This window comes from Kogia breviceps, chromosome 12, assembly GCF_026419965.1.
Source record: "Kogia breviceps isolate mKogBre1 chromosome 12, mKogBre1 haplotype 1, whole genome shotgun sequence".
In the NCBI taxonomy this organism is placed as follows: Eukaryota; Metazoa; Chordata; class Mammalia; order Artiodactyla; family Physeteridae; genus Kogia; species Kogia breviceps.
The window spans coordinates 83,106,900-83,123,119 of NC_081321.1; the positions used below are offsets into that span (position 1 = coordinate 83,106,900).

General features: G+C 42.1%; 1 protein-coding gene across 6 annotated transcripts in view; it reads left to right on the forward strand.

The window, feature by feature from the left end:
- Window positions 1-251: 251 nt before the first annotated feature.
- ANO4 (anoctamin 4) overlaps window positions 252-16,220 on the forward strand; it is a 325,264-nt gene continuing 309,295 nt past the window's right edge. The window contains exon 1 of one of the 6 annotated variants that reach the window (XM_067009963.1): window positions 252-797. The gene's annotated coding sequence lies outside the window, so the exon portion shown is untranslated. The other 5 variants (XM_059081938.2, XM_067009965.1, XM_067009964.1 and 2 more) reach the window with 5 other exon arrangements.

Below are 16,220 nucleotides of genomic sequence, written 5' to 3' on the forward strand. Positions count from 1 at the left end.
TGGGCATAAAGCAGCCCACGTCCAAAGTGCCATTATTGTACTCGTGGTGACCTCTCTGCACACATCATCAGGGCTGTCTGGTCTGTGAAATGCCGTTAGATATCATTTAGGATGGGTTTCAAGTCGGGCTTCTTGCAGAGATGCGGTGGGATGCTTAGGAAACTTCCTGAGTGGTTGGTGTAAACTATGGGGCTTTGGGTCTTATTTTTAATAACAAAGCAAATATTATCAGCAACCGGGCAGAGGAGGGTAAGATGCCAATCCTGCCAAACTCGGGTGGAGGCAGGGGGCTGTCCTGCCTCTCTGAGAACCGGCTGTCATCTGCGGCTCTCTTGTCACACTGACACGGCCCCCTGGCTGGGCTGATTGGTCGCTGGCAATAACCGATAGCGAATACTGATATTCTCGCTGGCAGTTCCTCACACTCCAAAGAGGCTCCTTTCCACCCCTCTTCTCACCTTCCCGACCCCTGCCTGGTGCCCAGCCTCCCCCAATGATGCTGCCCCTTCCCCCGGGGGGGAGGAGAGCCCTGGGCGTGATGCTCTGAAATCCACCAGGCTGCTTGCGTTCAGGCTTGCTGGGAGAGTCCTGTTCCCGACTTCTAAGGGTTTTCACAGCACAAACAACTGCATGCGGGCCCGAGGGGAGGCTGAGAAGGGCTTGTGTGTGTTGGTTTTACCGTCTTTCACCACTTTGTTGGCTTCATCCCGAGTCTGGAGCTCCGCGGTGGATTTCTTTCTGCCTACGACACTGAGGAAGGATCCCTTCTCCTTCTGTTGACTCTTTCTATTTTTATGGTAAGTGCTTGCATTCAATGAGCAGCCCTGCTGCAGTGAAGTGAACGCTAGCTCTCTTCCCAGCTAAGCTTAGTGACCTTCTCTCCGCGTTTCTCCTGTTTTCCTGGATCCACGTCTGGGGTGATTCCCCCTACCGAAAATGCCGGGGGCCATGTGTCTGGCTTGTTTGTTTTTTTATTTTATTTTATTGTTTCCATAAACCTGAGCTCCTCGCCTGTGATGGAAACATAAGCGCTCTCTCTTTGTCCTTGAAGCGGCAGGCAGGGAAATGTGTGCACGATGGAAAACTGCAGCAGTGTGCAGGTGATCTGTGGAGGGTGACCGACGAATTTGGGCAAAGATGAATCCTCGGCGTGCTGAGGTGCACTTCTCAGAATCCGGAAGGGCCGGGCTGATCGGCCCACCTAGCAAACTATTTCATCTTTCCCGGTGAAGACAGCACGCGTGTGAGTTATGTCGGAGTCGGCTGTGGGCAGTGGCGCCTTAAAGCACCTGCCTGTGGGTCCACAATGGCCCTGTATCTTTCTTGTGGGCTTTACAACTTGGGCAGTAGCATTCGTGGCTGCGGGAGGAACCGTGCGCTGGCTGGCGGAGTAGACTGCATGACCTCATTGCTTCTTTCCCTTTGGAATCTCAGGGTGCCTGTTCTGCAAACTGTGTCTTCCATCCTCTTCAGAGGGTGGTAGGGCAGCGATGAGAGGCACGTTTCTGAGTTGACAACGTAGTTTCAATCCTCCTTCTGGGAGATAAAAAGGCTTTGAGACTGTTGGAACGGTTAGACTTTCCTAAGAGAAAATAAGCAGGTTTCAGAGGAAGAACATGCATGTTGCGGTGGCATCAGGCAGACTGATCCAGGGCATTTACTCTTAGACTAGTGTTCTAATTTTTCTCCTGGTCTCCTGAGGCGTGCTGCAGAGAGCACCACAATTCAATTACTGACTGCCCCTTGAAGCCCAAAGGAAACAAATCAAGAACATTTTAGTATAGTTCTCACTTTGTGGAACCTGGGGTTGGAGGGGAGTTTCTTCTCACAGGGAGATGTCTTTATTTTCCTTTTCCTTTTTTTTTTTTTTTTTTTTTTTGGTAGCAGGTGTGTTGGATGATTTTGGTCAACGTAGCATTCTAAAGAATAAGCTTCACAGTTCTAATTCCGCTTGGTTATTTTCCGGTCTTGGACTGGAGATGGATTATTTTATTTGATTTTGTGTGGATTTTCCAGTTGTGGTCCATTTAACTCCAGGGAGGGTAAAATGTGGAGTGAAATTTCTGGTCTTTCTCCCTGTTGATTGGGAGTTTGGAATGTAAAGTTCCTTAACTGTCTTGCTCTTTCTCACCACTTTTGTTTCCACTGTCTGTGTGGATTTTTCTCAAAATAGTGGTGATGACATCAGGCATATGCTTTTATCCTGTTCCCTGGGTCCAAAGTAGATAATTTGGTTGTTTTGGGTGGAGGGTTCTTTAAATACATGAAAGCGTACATTAAAACAAAGAACAAGAATTGTAGATGTTAACATTATCACTCAGCTTCAGAGGGAAACCAGCAAATAGGTTAACAGCAACAGCAACAACCAAAAATTAGGATCCTTGTATATTGTAAACTCTGAATCATTAAATAATGTCTGAAGTACTTTCATCATTGTTTGCATTAGCTGTTCTAATATCGACGCTTCCCTACACTCAGTTATGGCTGGGAGTAGTGTTGTCATTTGACTGGCTGACTTCTCTGCTTCCTTTGATTCTAATGTTTAGTTGTTTACTTTCATTTCTACTGGTGTTTTCTTTGCTTAATTTTTTTTCCTCCAATCACAAGGATTTTTATCAGGTGCTTGGCAACTCATCTTGACGAATTCTTCAAGATGGAAAGAGAGTCAGTTTGGGTGTCATGGAAATAGATTCCGCATTTCACACTGCAGGCCATTTCAGATGCCTTTAGAAAATATTTTGTTTTAATTAGTAGCAACTTTAGCTTTGAGAGAGGAAATTCAGTGGGCTTCCTTTATTCTACTGAACAGAATATTCACCCATGCAATCAGAATTGTATAATATGCAAGCATATACACAAATGTACTGTTTACTTGTGACTGTTAAGTGTACATATTTTCAGTAGTTGTAGCGTGCTCATTTAGAGAGGAGGAGAAAAATTTGAGATACTGCTTTGCATTCTCTAGCTAGCTTTTTTTTTTTTTTTTTTCCTCTTGGTAGGGATTTCCCCGATTTCCCCTCCACCCCCTCTCCAGATAACCGCCTTTGGGAATTTCTGTGAATTGGGACAGTGCATTCTTTAGCGTTTGCTTGTCTCACAACATGGTGTCAGGTTAATTCCTTTGTAGAGTCTCTGAAGGCAGCATACACAATCACTGCAGAAAATATCCGTAAAAGCTGTGCTGAGTGGAGCCAGTAACTCTTAGCCTCTTGATGTGATGAAGTCACTGCAACGTTTTTTGCGTTTTGTGTGTGTGTGTGTGTTTATTTAGCTGCTGTGCCTTGTAACCAATTTTGCTTGCAACCCTAGCAAGTTGTACTTATTTGAAATGGGTCTAGAAATACCTAGATAGGTGTAGATGCAGTTACTCATTTTTCACTTTTAAAAAAAAATTTTTGGCTGTGTTGGGTCTTCATTGCTGTGCACGGGCTTTCTCTAGTTGCGGTGACTGGGGGCTATTCTTCATTGCTGTGCGTGGGCGTCTCATTGCGGTGGCTTCTGTTGTTGCAGAGCAGGGCTCTAGGCGCGTGGGCTTCAGTAGTTGTGGCACGTGGGCTCAGTAGTTGTGGCGCACAGGCTAAGTTGCTCCGCGGCATGTGGGATCTTCCCGGACCAGACATCGAACCCATGTCCCCTGCATTGGCAGGCGGATTCTTAACCATTGCACCACTAGGGAAGTCCCTTTTCACATTTCTTAATTACAGCTATCATTAAAACAAGTGTTTTTACTATTTCTTTTGATGGTATTCTGTTCAATAATTTGAAACCTGTAGTTTATATTCTGAATCAGTATTCAGAATTCTCCATTATCTTCCTTTCTACTTTTTCCCAGTTCTGCTTTATTTATATTTCTATGCATGACTAGGCGTTCGTGTACACATATAAACTCAGTGAAGATCATTGGATTAATCGAGAGTTGGTTAACACCTTCTCTTTATTTTAATTTTTATAAATTTATTTTATTTTTGGCTGCGTTGGGTCTTCGTTGCTGTGCGTGGGCTTTCTCTAGTTGTGGCGAGCGGGGGCTACTCTTTGTTGCGGTGCGCAGGCTTCTCATTGTGGTGGCTTCTTTTGCTGTAGAACACAGGCTCTAGGCACGCGGGCTTCAGTAGTGGTGGCACACGGGCTCAGTAGTGGTGGCGCATGGGCTTAGTTGCTCCACGGCATGTGGAATCCTCCCAGACCAGGGCTCGAACCTGTGTCCCCTGCATTGGCAGGCGAATTCTTAACCGCTGTGCCACCAGGGAAGTCCCAACATCTTCTCTTTTAGTTACCAAAACTCTAGTGCTCAACCTGTAATCATGTAACTGAGAGAAGAAATTATCCCTGTTAATATAAATATAACCTCATGTGTCTGCAGGCATTCTTCTCATTGAAACTGTCTTCCATAGTTGATTACCAGGACCAGACATAGAATCAGTTTTGCATTTTAATTAATGACATTCTAGATTTGTCTAGGTTGGACTGACCTCAAATCTTGAAATGTTTACTATTTAAAAGGTCTTCCTATAAAGAGGGGGAGTTTGTGGATGATACAAAATGAAACCACTTGATTATGTGATACAGCCTTTCTTTGGCAGTTGAATGAACCATATCATTAAGGATGTTGGCTGAATTTTCCTGTGGCTTTTTACAATATAATTAAGGTGATATAATCCCTTTACCACCTCTCCATGAGCCTTTTTTTTCAGAGTAAAAAGAACATACACCTCCCCCATAAAGCTGCTTAGAGGGAGAACCATTCTTTAACTGAGATTCAAAACCACTTCCAACACCAGCTATGGTGATCTACTTTGAAAGGAACTTGCTATTCAATTGGCAACTCAGACAGATTGTATAAAAGAGGAGAAATTCTTCATGAGCTGTTGAAGACTGCATTTTTGAAATGTGTCTCCCTACAGAATTCATTTAGGACTGTAGTCACTAGACCAGCTTCGCAGAAAAAAACCATGTCCTTAGGAGCATGATAATCTACCCAGACTGTCATAAATGTTTATGTGCAAGTTATATCTCTTGGGTGGTAAAGGGAGTTGGCAGAATTTTGGAGGAGAATCAAATCACAGCCCCAAAATAACGTACGACGAAAGGGGAAAATTCCTCCCTATACTTAGCATTTAATTCTCCAGTCAGGCTGTTGGCCCTTAAGTCTGAAGAGCCAAGAAATTGTTAAAAACACATAATGACAGATTTTGTGGGCCTGTTCTGTAATAGAAATCTTTGACCCTTAATTAGGCATCTGCTGCATGACCTTTTGGCTTGCAGCCATTCTTATAAGAAGCAGACATATTGTAATACAGCAGGAATTCACTTACATTTTTCCTGTTGGTCTCCCACTGGAGACCTCCTGTGATTGTCGGAGGGAATGAGTGTCTGGAGGCCACGGCCAGTCACAGCAGGATGTCTTCAGGACCCCGGGTGCCAGCGTGGCCCCAGCCACTAACTGGCTGTCAGATTCAGAGTCATATCTGCTACGTTGGGCTTGGTGGGCCAGATAATCTGAGGGCTCCCCCAACCACTAAAAATCGTGAACTGTTGGTCCAGCTCTGTCTTTTGACTAGATGGGTAATTTCTAAGGCAATTGATCTAGATGATACATTCCTAGAGGGGATGGGCTATACCTTCCCTTGATTTACAAAGCCTCCAGCACTACGACAGTGACATGAGTAGCAGCGTTACTCAGAAACATGTCATAATGGTGATCCTTCATGAACAGGGCTCATGTGTGTATGACGACGACCTGCTGCCCCTGGGACATCTTGAAATACCTCTTCTTATCAAAAGGGACCTTGGGCTTCCCTGGTGGCGCAGTGGTTGAGAGTCCGCCTGCCGATGCAGGGGACGCGGGTTCGTGCCCCGGTCCGGGAAGATCCCACATGCCGCGGAGCGGCTGGGCCCGTGAGCCATGGCCGCTGAGCCTGTGCGTCCGGAGCCTGTGCTCCGCAACGGGAGAGGCCACAGCAGTGAGAGGCCCGCGTACTGCAAAAAAAAAAAAAAAAAAAAGGGACCTTGAGGAGCATCTTACCTACCCTCTTGTTTCATAGATAAGAAAGCTAAGGTCCAGGGAAGTTAAGTCACTTCCTCAAGAAAGTGATCTAGTCAGCACCTGGACAAGAAAGTTGAGTGCAATAAATGTGCCTGGATTTTTTTTTTTTTTTTTTTTTTTGCTGTACGCGGGCCTCTCACTGTTGTGGCCTCTCCCGTTGCGTAGCGCAGGCTCCGGATGCGCAGGCTCAGCGGCCACGGCTCACGGGCCCAGCTGCTCCGCGGCACGTGGGATCTTCCCGGTCCGGGGCACGAACCCGCGTCCCCCGCATCGGTAGGCGGATTCTCAACCATTGTGCCACCAGGGAAGCCCCAATGTGCATGGATTTACTTAGACTCCAGCTCCACTCCTGGTGTGGGACCCCTTCCACGATACACAGCTGACACTTACTGTGTTATTCTTTGCTCACAAAACTGCTTTGTGGCATCTAACTCACTGGTGTCCATTATTTCTGGGTTTATTTCATGCAGATTACGTGGCTGTACCAGTCAGCGTGAGTCACATCAAGCAACTGTTTATGGTCATGTGTTCATGCTTGTGTGGAAATGCATTTTTTTAAATATTGAAACTGCTTTCTTATGAACACTTCAAGAATTTTAAAAACATTATGCTTAATTTCCCCCCCCTGTGCTTCAACCATTTATTTCTGTTTTATAGAGGGGTGATGTTTATGGATCAGTTCCTTTGTCCATTCATTCACCTGATACTCATTGAGCACCTATTGTGTCCACCCTAATGCCAGGCAGTAGGTATCCGGTGGTGAAACAGCTGGATGTGGCCATTGCTCTGAGGGAGTTCAGTCTAGTGATGCTTCATGGAGTTTATCTTCTCGTAATTTTTCAGCCAGTAATCTGCTTTTTGTTTCTCACGGTTTGTCAGAGTCCTGTTGAGAAATGGTTTGCTCCGGCAGTTCTCTCCTGTGATTATTCAACTGAAAAGTTCTTTTCATAAAAAGGCACATTTGCTGTCATTGCAACGTATATCTTCCCGTTTTCCAAAACAGTATTTTTAGCTTGTGATTTTGTTACCTGACTGAACAAAAGAGATTAATTAGCTGAATTTGTTTGGACTGTTGTTGTGATTCACAAGATGCCTGTTCCATTCTGTGGCAAAACTAGCCTGATCCTGGAATCCTAAATTTATAGCCTGGATAGCACAGTGTCCATGGAACTAATTGCAGGTTAAAGACCAAACTCCTTGGCCTTGTATACCAGGCCCATCATAATGTACAGCCATTGCTTCTATGCTCTGCTGCTTGTTCTGCAGCTCCCCTAGAATGTTCCAGACGTAACAGAACATTTGCAGTGCTCAGAAATAAGCAGCTGTCTCTTGCCGCAGTGCTTTTGCACATACCATTCCCTCTGCCTGCAATGTCTCTCCTCTCTTGAGGCTAACTTTCGAGTTCAGATATCATCTCCCACAGAAGCTTTTTTTTTTTTTTTTTTTTGCGGTATGCGGGCCTCTCACTGTTGTGGACTCTCCCGTTGCGGAGCACAGGCTCCGGACGCACAGGCCCAGCGGCCATGGCTCATGGGCTTAGTTGCTCCGCGGCATGTGGGATCCTCCCGGACCGGGGCACGAACCTGTGTCTCCTGCATCGGCAGGCGGACTCTCAACCACTGCGCCACCAGGGAAGCCCCCACAGAAGCTTTTTGATACTTAAAACTTTTATTGACCCCTGTGCCCAAAGCTGAGCTAGGTAGACCCTGTCTATCCTCTTACAGACCTCATAGGACTTTATAAAGGTCTCATAGGACTTTATAAGCTGTAAGTATAATTACTTGTCTACTTGGCTCTCTCTCCCAAATGGACATCTCGTTCCTTGAGGGCAGGGACCATGTTTTCATCTCTATATCCCAAGGCCCAGCTGAGTGACTGCTGATTAACAGATATCCAATAGTTCTTGAACAAATGGGTCACGAATCACCATAGAAAACCTAGGGTGCTGGTATTGACAACTACTGCTCTGTGTGGAAAACTTGATTTTTCAAAACAATGTGACTATATGAATTGTACGGAGAAGGATAGAGAGATTGGCAGCCATCCTGATGTAATCCATTAGAAATTCTATGCAAAACCGTAGAAAATGTCTCTGCCTCCAAATGAGTTTCAATAAAGTAAACGACAAGAATTAAGTGTCTTCTATAAGCAAAGCATTGTTAGGTCCCCAGGAATGAAAGATTTAAATACAAAAAAAAAAAAAAGCAGCTGTGTAATTCCTGTCTTCCAAAAGGCCGCAAACTAATGAGAACTTGTTCTGCGTGCAAATGACCTCGTTATAAGGCAGACAGTTACAGAGATTCTAGTAGGCTGTAGGCTTGCAGATGAGATGGGAGCAGAAAGGTCATTCCAGGCAGAGGGGCTGGCTTGAGCAAGAACCTAGACATCGGATGGTGGGTCAACAATTAGGTGGCTTTGGTTGGGAAGTAGAGGGAGTGGGGTAGGGGTGGTGGGAGGAGAGTGGAAAATGCAGAGGAAGACAAGGAACCTTTGGGTGGGGGAGATGGGAATGGTATCAGAAGATCTGAATGGTAGTTGTTTTTTTCTGTAAGTTGGGAGGTAATTAATAGGGTCTAGAAAAAGCCAGTTGGAAATTGTTTGGAATCTCTCCTTAGGTTTAATTAAATCAAAAGTCTGTATTCAGCAGGGAAAGAGAGCAGTTGCTTTGCGTAAGACATTTGTTTCTCCGCCATCCCTTTTGCCCTTGAGGGTATAGTTTGACATTCAAAGTCATCACAAGGAAATGAAGCTGGGAACTCTCACCTAAATCAATCAATTTTAGACCAGAGAGAGTTGAGGATGGAGGTCACTGAAGTGCCTCTTAACACACTGTCCAGAGAGTAAAGAACCCCCTGGGCCCTTTGGTGCTTTCATTACTAGTAACTTAACGGTTTTTTTCCTTTTTCAATTAGCTTTGTGCTATTTGCAAAGAATACAGTCATCTTATGAACCAGTGGGTATAGGCCTGCATGAACTAGTTTCATGTAGTGAAGAAGTGGTTTAGAAAATTTTCTGCTGTGCCTCTTCCCTCCTTTTTTTTTTTTTTTTTCCTTTTAAGAATCAGGGAACATATGTGTAGGGAGTGGTGAGCAGTTAAGTTTTGTGTGTCTCAGAATTGGATCTGATCAGATGACTCTCCATCTTGAAAGTAACCTAAAAAGAGATTCAGGAGTTAGGAAAATCTCTAGAAATCTTGGCCAGAGTATGAAAGCAAATCTTGTTTATGGAGCGAGAGATGATGAAGCAGAAGCTTCATTCACTAACTTACTCACTTAACAAGTACTATTGAGCATTTACTATGCTTCTGGCTCAGTTCTAGACATTGGAGAAACAGTGAACAAGACGGTCAATGTCTTGTCTTCATGGAGCAAACGTCCTGGTAGGAAGCGAAGAGGAAACAGACATTTTAGCATATGCAAACATGTCAGATGATGTGGAGGAAAAAGATGAATGCTTTTGCTATTATCTTCACATTTTGGCTTTCTTTCGATTTATTTAACTTACGTATTTTTGAATCATTTTTTCATTCATTGTTTTCCGCCTACTGTTTTTCTATTTACTTTCTGACTAGTCTATCGTAAATAAATCACAATCTTGAGGGTTTTTTTTTTTCCCCTAGATAAGTGCAACTGTTGAAACCATTGGAGTGCTACGAGTAAAAGTTGTAATCAGGTATTCAGTTCTTGAATTGACTTATAGGAAAAGTACTGTGGACATCAAAGCCCACGTGTATGTTTCTCAAGGATAAAATTGTCAGAATTTACAAGAGCAGTGTACGCACGCGATAGGAACAGATCTGTCTCTCACCTGAGTCTGAGGGAAGCAGGTTAGGGCGCTCTGGAAGACAGAGTGTGGAGCTTAGGGCCCTGGAGGGGACAGAGAATTCGTGGGCATCACCAGGGGAGCACAGCTCACGAGGAGAGGAAGATGGGATTGAACCGAAGTGAACACACAGGAAATTTAGCCAGGAATCTCAGTTGGGGAGGGAGGATAAATCCAGAGAGACATATGTATGTCAGTGAGCAACGCTTCCAAAACCAGGTTCTGCCTAATGTAGAACATCTCTGTGAACTGGTTAATGGAAATAATGACTTGAAACAAAAAGCAGTATTTCTGGATTTCTAAAAATCCCCACTCTATATTCTGTGTGATCATGAATTCAGTATCAGTGTTCCACTCTACTCCAAGCAAGCTTTCAGTTAATACTTGCTACCTTGCTTCTAAAAGAATTAGGATTTGAAGAAAAATATCTCCTGGTGGTGGAGAGCCTGGGCTCTGGGGCAGGTAGTCTGATTCCCAACCTGGCTCTGCTGGTAACTCGCCTTTGGACCTTGAGCAGGTTACTTAGTCGCTTTGTATATCATTGTCCTCAATTATAAAAATGGGGGTAACTAATATTCTCTATCTTATAGAGCGGCTGAGTCAGATGAGATGATACTTGGCAGGTGCTTAGCACAGTGGCTCCAAGATGGTTATACTGCCAGTTTTAACTCATTATTATCATTGTCTCTCTGCTGTTAGGAGTTTGGAGAAATTCTCATATGTGTGTATATATTTACCTGCTTAGCAGAACTTTTCTTTAATAGTTATGATAGTGCTTTCTTCTTCATGTTTGTGATTAATGATTTTACACCGAAGCTTTTGGGAGGGATCTCACAGGTTTTGTTCTCAGTCTCTGAGATGCTTATTGTGATTAAAAATTCACTTGGATCATAAGTCAAAGAGATGTATAACCCAGGGAGTTGAAAGACCATGTGGCCACAGAGGTCAACGGCAGGAGGATCTACTAGACACAGGAGGTGACTTTCTGGCAGGAAAAGAAAAAGGTGAGGTCAAAGAGAAAAGCGCAGGATGGCAGCAAATAGGGTTACATTGCTTTGACTCTGTTGGTATTCTAGAGGGTTTAGGAATGGTTGCTGTTCAGGTGGTGTACGGTTTAGGCAAGCTACTGCTGCACTGTAGCTTGCAGTTTCCTGCAGAGAACTACCGAGGAAATGGGGTTGGTGGAGATGGAGGCAGGGTGGTTAGGGAGGAGTGGTTATGTGCCAGTAAGTTTATAGGAAAGATTTGTAAAAGTGGAGTGCTGGGTCACAGGGAATATGAATTGAACATTTTGATTCCTCTTAGCAAATCGCTATTGACTTAAATCATTGCTAATCTGCTAGGGAGACAGTAGCATCTCATAGTTTAATTTGAGCATCTTTTCATGTGCTTACTTTGTATCTTCCTCTTTGAATAGTCTGTTCATGCCCTTTGCAAGCTCACTGTTAAAATTTGGGTTTTGGCTTTGATTTTGAGGAGCTCTTTGTATATTAAAGAAATTAACATTTCCTGTAAGATTTTTTCCCAAATAGTTTCTGCTCTTCTGTCATTTATCTTTTGATAGTGTCTATAATATTTTGGGCCTAAGAGTTTTGTTTTTATGTAAAGTTGTCATATGTTTCCTTAGTACGTTCTGGATTTTGCAGGATAATCGAAAAAGCCTATCCAACTCTGGGGTGGTAAAACTTTTTCTTCAACAGTTTTTTGTTGGAATTTTATGATTTTAGTTTTGTATATGTCTTTGGTTCACACTTATTTTGCTATAGTAATGAAATAGAAATCCGATTTTATTTTTCCCCATAACTACCCCGTTGTTCTCTCCAAACATTTCTTCTTATTTATTTATTTATTTTTTAAAGTCTTTATTGGAGTATAATTGCTTTACAATGGTGTGTCAGTTTCTGCTTTATAACAAAGTAAATCAGTTATACATATACATATGTCCCCATACCTCTTCCCTCTTGCGTCTGCCTCCCTCCCACCCTCCCTATCCCACCCTTCTAGGTGGTCACAAATCACCGAGCTGATCTCCCTGTGCTATGCGGCTGCTTCCCACTAGCTATCTCTTTTATGTTTGGTAGTGTATATATGTCCATGCCACTCTCTGACTTTGTCTCAGCTTACACTTCCCCCTCCCCATATCCTCAAGTCCATTCTCTAGTAGGTCTGCATCTTTATTCCCATCTTGCCCCTAGGTTCTTCTGACCATTTTCTTTCATTTTTTTTTTTTTTTTTTTTTTTAGATTCCATATATATGTGTTAGCATACGGTATTTTTTTCTCTTTCTGACTTCATTCTGTATGACAGTCTCTAGGTCCATCCACCTCACTATAAATAACTCAGTTTCGTTCCTTTTTATGGCTGAGTAATACTCCATTGTATATATGTGCCACATCTTCTTTATCCATTCATCTGTCGATGGACACTTAGGTTGCTTCCATGTCCTGGCTATTGTAAATAGAGCTGCAATGAACATTTTGGTACATGACTGTTTTTGAATTACGGTTTTCTCAGGGTATATGCCCAGTAGTGGGATTGCTGGTAGTTCTATTTTTAGTTTTTTAAGGAACCTCCATACTGTTCTCCAGAGTGGCTCTATCAATTTACATTCCCACCAACAGGGCAAGAGGGTTCCCTTTTCTCCACACTCTATCCAGCATTTATTGTTTCTAGATTTTTTGATGATGGCCATTCTGACCGGTGTGAGGTGATATCTCATTGTAGTTTTGATTTGCATTTTTCTAATGATTAATGATGTTGAGTATGCTTTCATGTGTTTGTTGGCAATCTGTATATCTTCTTTGGAGAAATGTCTATTTAAGTGTTCTGCCCATTTTGGTATTGGGTTGTTTATTTTTTTGATATTGAGCTGCATGAGCTGCTCCAAACATTTCTTGAACAATGTATCTTTCCCTTGCCTTCAGTGTGATGATTCTTGAGAAAGATAATATTTACTTGGACCAGGGTGAAGGTGGCATGAAAGGGTAGCATCATCTATTAAACCCCCTCTGCAGGTAGAGCTATTTTTGGAAAGTTTACTCTGTTTTGTTGACTGTCAGTTTGTTGGCTAACTCTGCACCATGTTAATTTCTTTAGTTTTTCATGTTTTAATATCTGGGATGGCACGTCTTCACTTACTACTCTTTTTTCGTTCCCGGATTTTCCTGTATCCTCTTAACATTCTTAATTTTCTTATATGAACTTTGAAAATTGTCTGGTTCTTTAAAAAATCATGTTTTAGGGGGAGGGTTAAATTAAGTTTATAGATTAATCTAGGGAGAATATTTTACAAAACTGAACCAACCTTTCCCCAAACAGAGTATGTGTTCCCATTTATTCAAATCTTGTTTTGTGAATCTCAGTAGTGTTTTAAAGTTCTTCACATATACCTTGATAATATCTTTTTTTTGAAGAAATTATTTGACTTGACATTATGATAAGTCCTTACTAGTCTTCACATATTTCCAGAAGTATTGAGGGATGAGAAGGAAATGGGAGTGTTTGTTCAGCACCACAGAATGAATAAATTACCTGGGAAAAAGTATTTAAACATCTGTATAGATATGATTGATTTCTTTTTTGGTCCCTCCTTTAAAACCCCATATTCTGAATTGTTGATTTAACCATAAAAATGTATTTGTTTTAAATTTGCAATTGAATTTGTTTTTCACACTCCCAAATTCAGAGGACCAGTTGCTCTGATCCTTTTGCACATTGTTCTGTTAACATTCTTACATTAATTCATTTGTCTATTAATTAACTCAGGAGGCATTTAATGAGCACTTAACATAGGCCAAGCATTAGGAATATGAATACTAATAAAACATGGTTGCTTTCATTAAGGAATTTGCTGTTCACTGGGAGACTGACCTGCAAACAAATAGTTATAATAATACGGCAGTGTGCTTGCTTGAAAACCTATGCAAGGTGGAATTGGAGCATGGAGGGGGGAGGGCCTAGAGCTGTCCTGGGGCAATCAGAGAAGGCTTCCCTGAGGAGGTAGCATCTGAACCATTTAGATGAGTTGCTTTCCACGTAGACAAAGCAGAGGAGGCTGCTCTATGCAGAGAAACTAGCAAGTGCAAAGGCACTGTGGCATGCCTGATCTACAAGTAATTTAGTCTGTGGGGCTAGGGTAGGAGATGAGGCTTAGCCAGTAGGTAGGTGCCAGATGTCAAAAGGCTTAATATGACATGATAAGCAGGTTTTACTATATTCTGTAGGTGTTGGAGAAAACTTAGCCTTCTAAACTCAGTTAAGTCAATTTTATTTTTTAAAGTAGAGATTAGCATATCTAATTGCAGAGACAGAAAAAATTTAGATATTTATCCTGGGGGAGGGGCATGACTAAGGAATAGTGTTCTTGAAGGCAGAGAGATTACACGTAATTACTTGTCAGTTTGCCTTGGTCATTATTGTATAAGAATCTGGGAAAACACAATTTAATTAATGGGCATGATTGGATATTTAAATAGCTACTTAAGTGTATGTTATAAAGACCTTTCAAAATATGTTAAAAAGGTAAAAAGTACTTGATTATCTGACTCTGGGGTATACTTAAAATCTTGCCTACTTGGTAAGGTTAAAACAGGCAGGTGTACCGTTTACAATGCAGCTGTAATTGTGTCATCTGAGTAATTTACCTGGTTCCCAACAGACAGAACCAAGGGTAATTCCTGCCTAGGCATAGCCTAGTTAGAGTCTGGTTAGGTGGTCTTGGTTTGGGTATGATTGGCGATTTTGAAAACGAAATAATTGAGAAGAATCAAAGCAATACTATAATGAAGCTAAGAGCGTTTTACTACATAGCTAACTTAGCCATGTAGCTAACAAATTATAATATACGTGAACTGTGAGTTTTACTGTAATATCTATCTACGTACTATTACTACATATCCTTACTACAGGATGGGCAAACTTTATAGCCGTGAGGGACAAAAGGATCTTGCTTGCTGCTGCGTGGAGAACAGATGGTAGGGAGTCAGGGTGGAAAGAGATCAGTTAGGAGACTGGTGGAGAAGTCCAGAAGAGAGATGCTGATGGACCAGGGTGGCAGCATTTGAGGTGGTAAGAGGTGGTAGGATGCTGGCCCTGTCTCCACACTGGAGCTGAAAGATGCAAACATAGAATATTTTAAAGGGAGATGAGGAAAGGTTAGCTGGGTAGGCTGCTTAAGCAAGAGCAGTCAGTGCAGCTGATAGGCTGAATGGGCCACCATGACCTCTTGCAGGGTTAACTTTTGTGCGTCTGTATACTTGCAAACCACAGTGGAATGTGTGAAATGATTCAGTAGTGATTCCCCAGAATTGCCTTACTCTGAGAGGCTGCGTTAAGTAGGGTTAATAGGAAGTCTATAAGTGGTGTCTACTTCCCTGAGCAATAAAATTGATAAAGAGACTACACTAAAATTTTAACCTTAAGCAATTTCACAGCCTGAGAATTTTCAGCAAATAGTAATCAGGGCCCTGACAATAAGAAATTGGCAGCCCATTTGGATTGACATGGGAGAGGAGCAAACTGGGGGCGCAGAAAAGGACCCACAGATCATGACTGGGAGTGTGGGGAAAACATGAATGAAATGTGGCTGCAAATTATAAATTGTGTAACATTTCATTCAAGTGCTTTTATTTATTTATTTTTTAAACATCTTTATTGGAATATAATTGCTTTACAGTGGTGTGTTAGTTTCTGCTTTATAACAAAGTGAATCAGCTATCCATATACATATATCCCCATATCTCCTTATATATATGGAATCTAAAAAAAAAAAAAAAAAGGTTCTGAAGAACCTAGGGGCAGGACAGGAATAAAGACGCAGACGTAGAGAATGGACTCAAGTGCTTTTAGCTAAAGAGAATTTCTAAAACCTAGGTTACTCTTCTCCATTAGCAAAAGATTATAAAATGTTTCAGAGTTGAGTCAAGGCTAGTTCCCTTATCTTTGGAGGTTATCTTTGATGCAGAGCTCTCTGTTCCAAATAGTAAGTATATTTCTGTAAATCATGTGGTGTGTTATGTCATGAAACTGAAAATACAATCATGAAAGTTTTTACAGGTCCCAAACTTTTGTCAGACCCTGGCTTTTTGAAGGATTTTAGTCTTCTTCTAAGAATTTAACTTTTCTCTGCAAAATTGAGGATGAAAACCATGGCCGAAACTGCTCTAGTCATCACGGACTGCATACATTTCCATAATATAAGATGAGTAGTGGTCAAAACTGTTCAGGAATGGAGAGTGTTCTCTTGGCCACATTGATCAAGGGATATAGTTTGACAGACATTCTCTGGTTAACTATTCATACAATAAACCACACACAGTCCTCATTGAATTGGGTGGATTCATTCTTTCTTGAATTA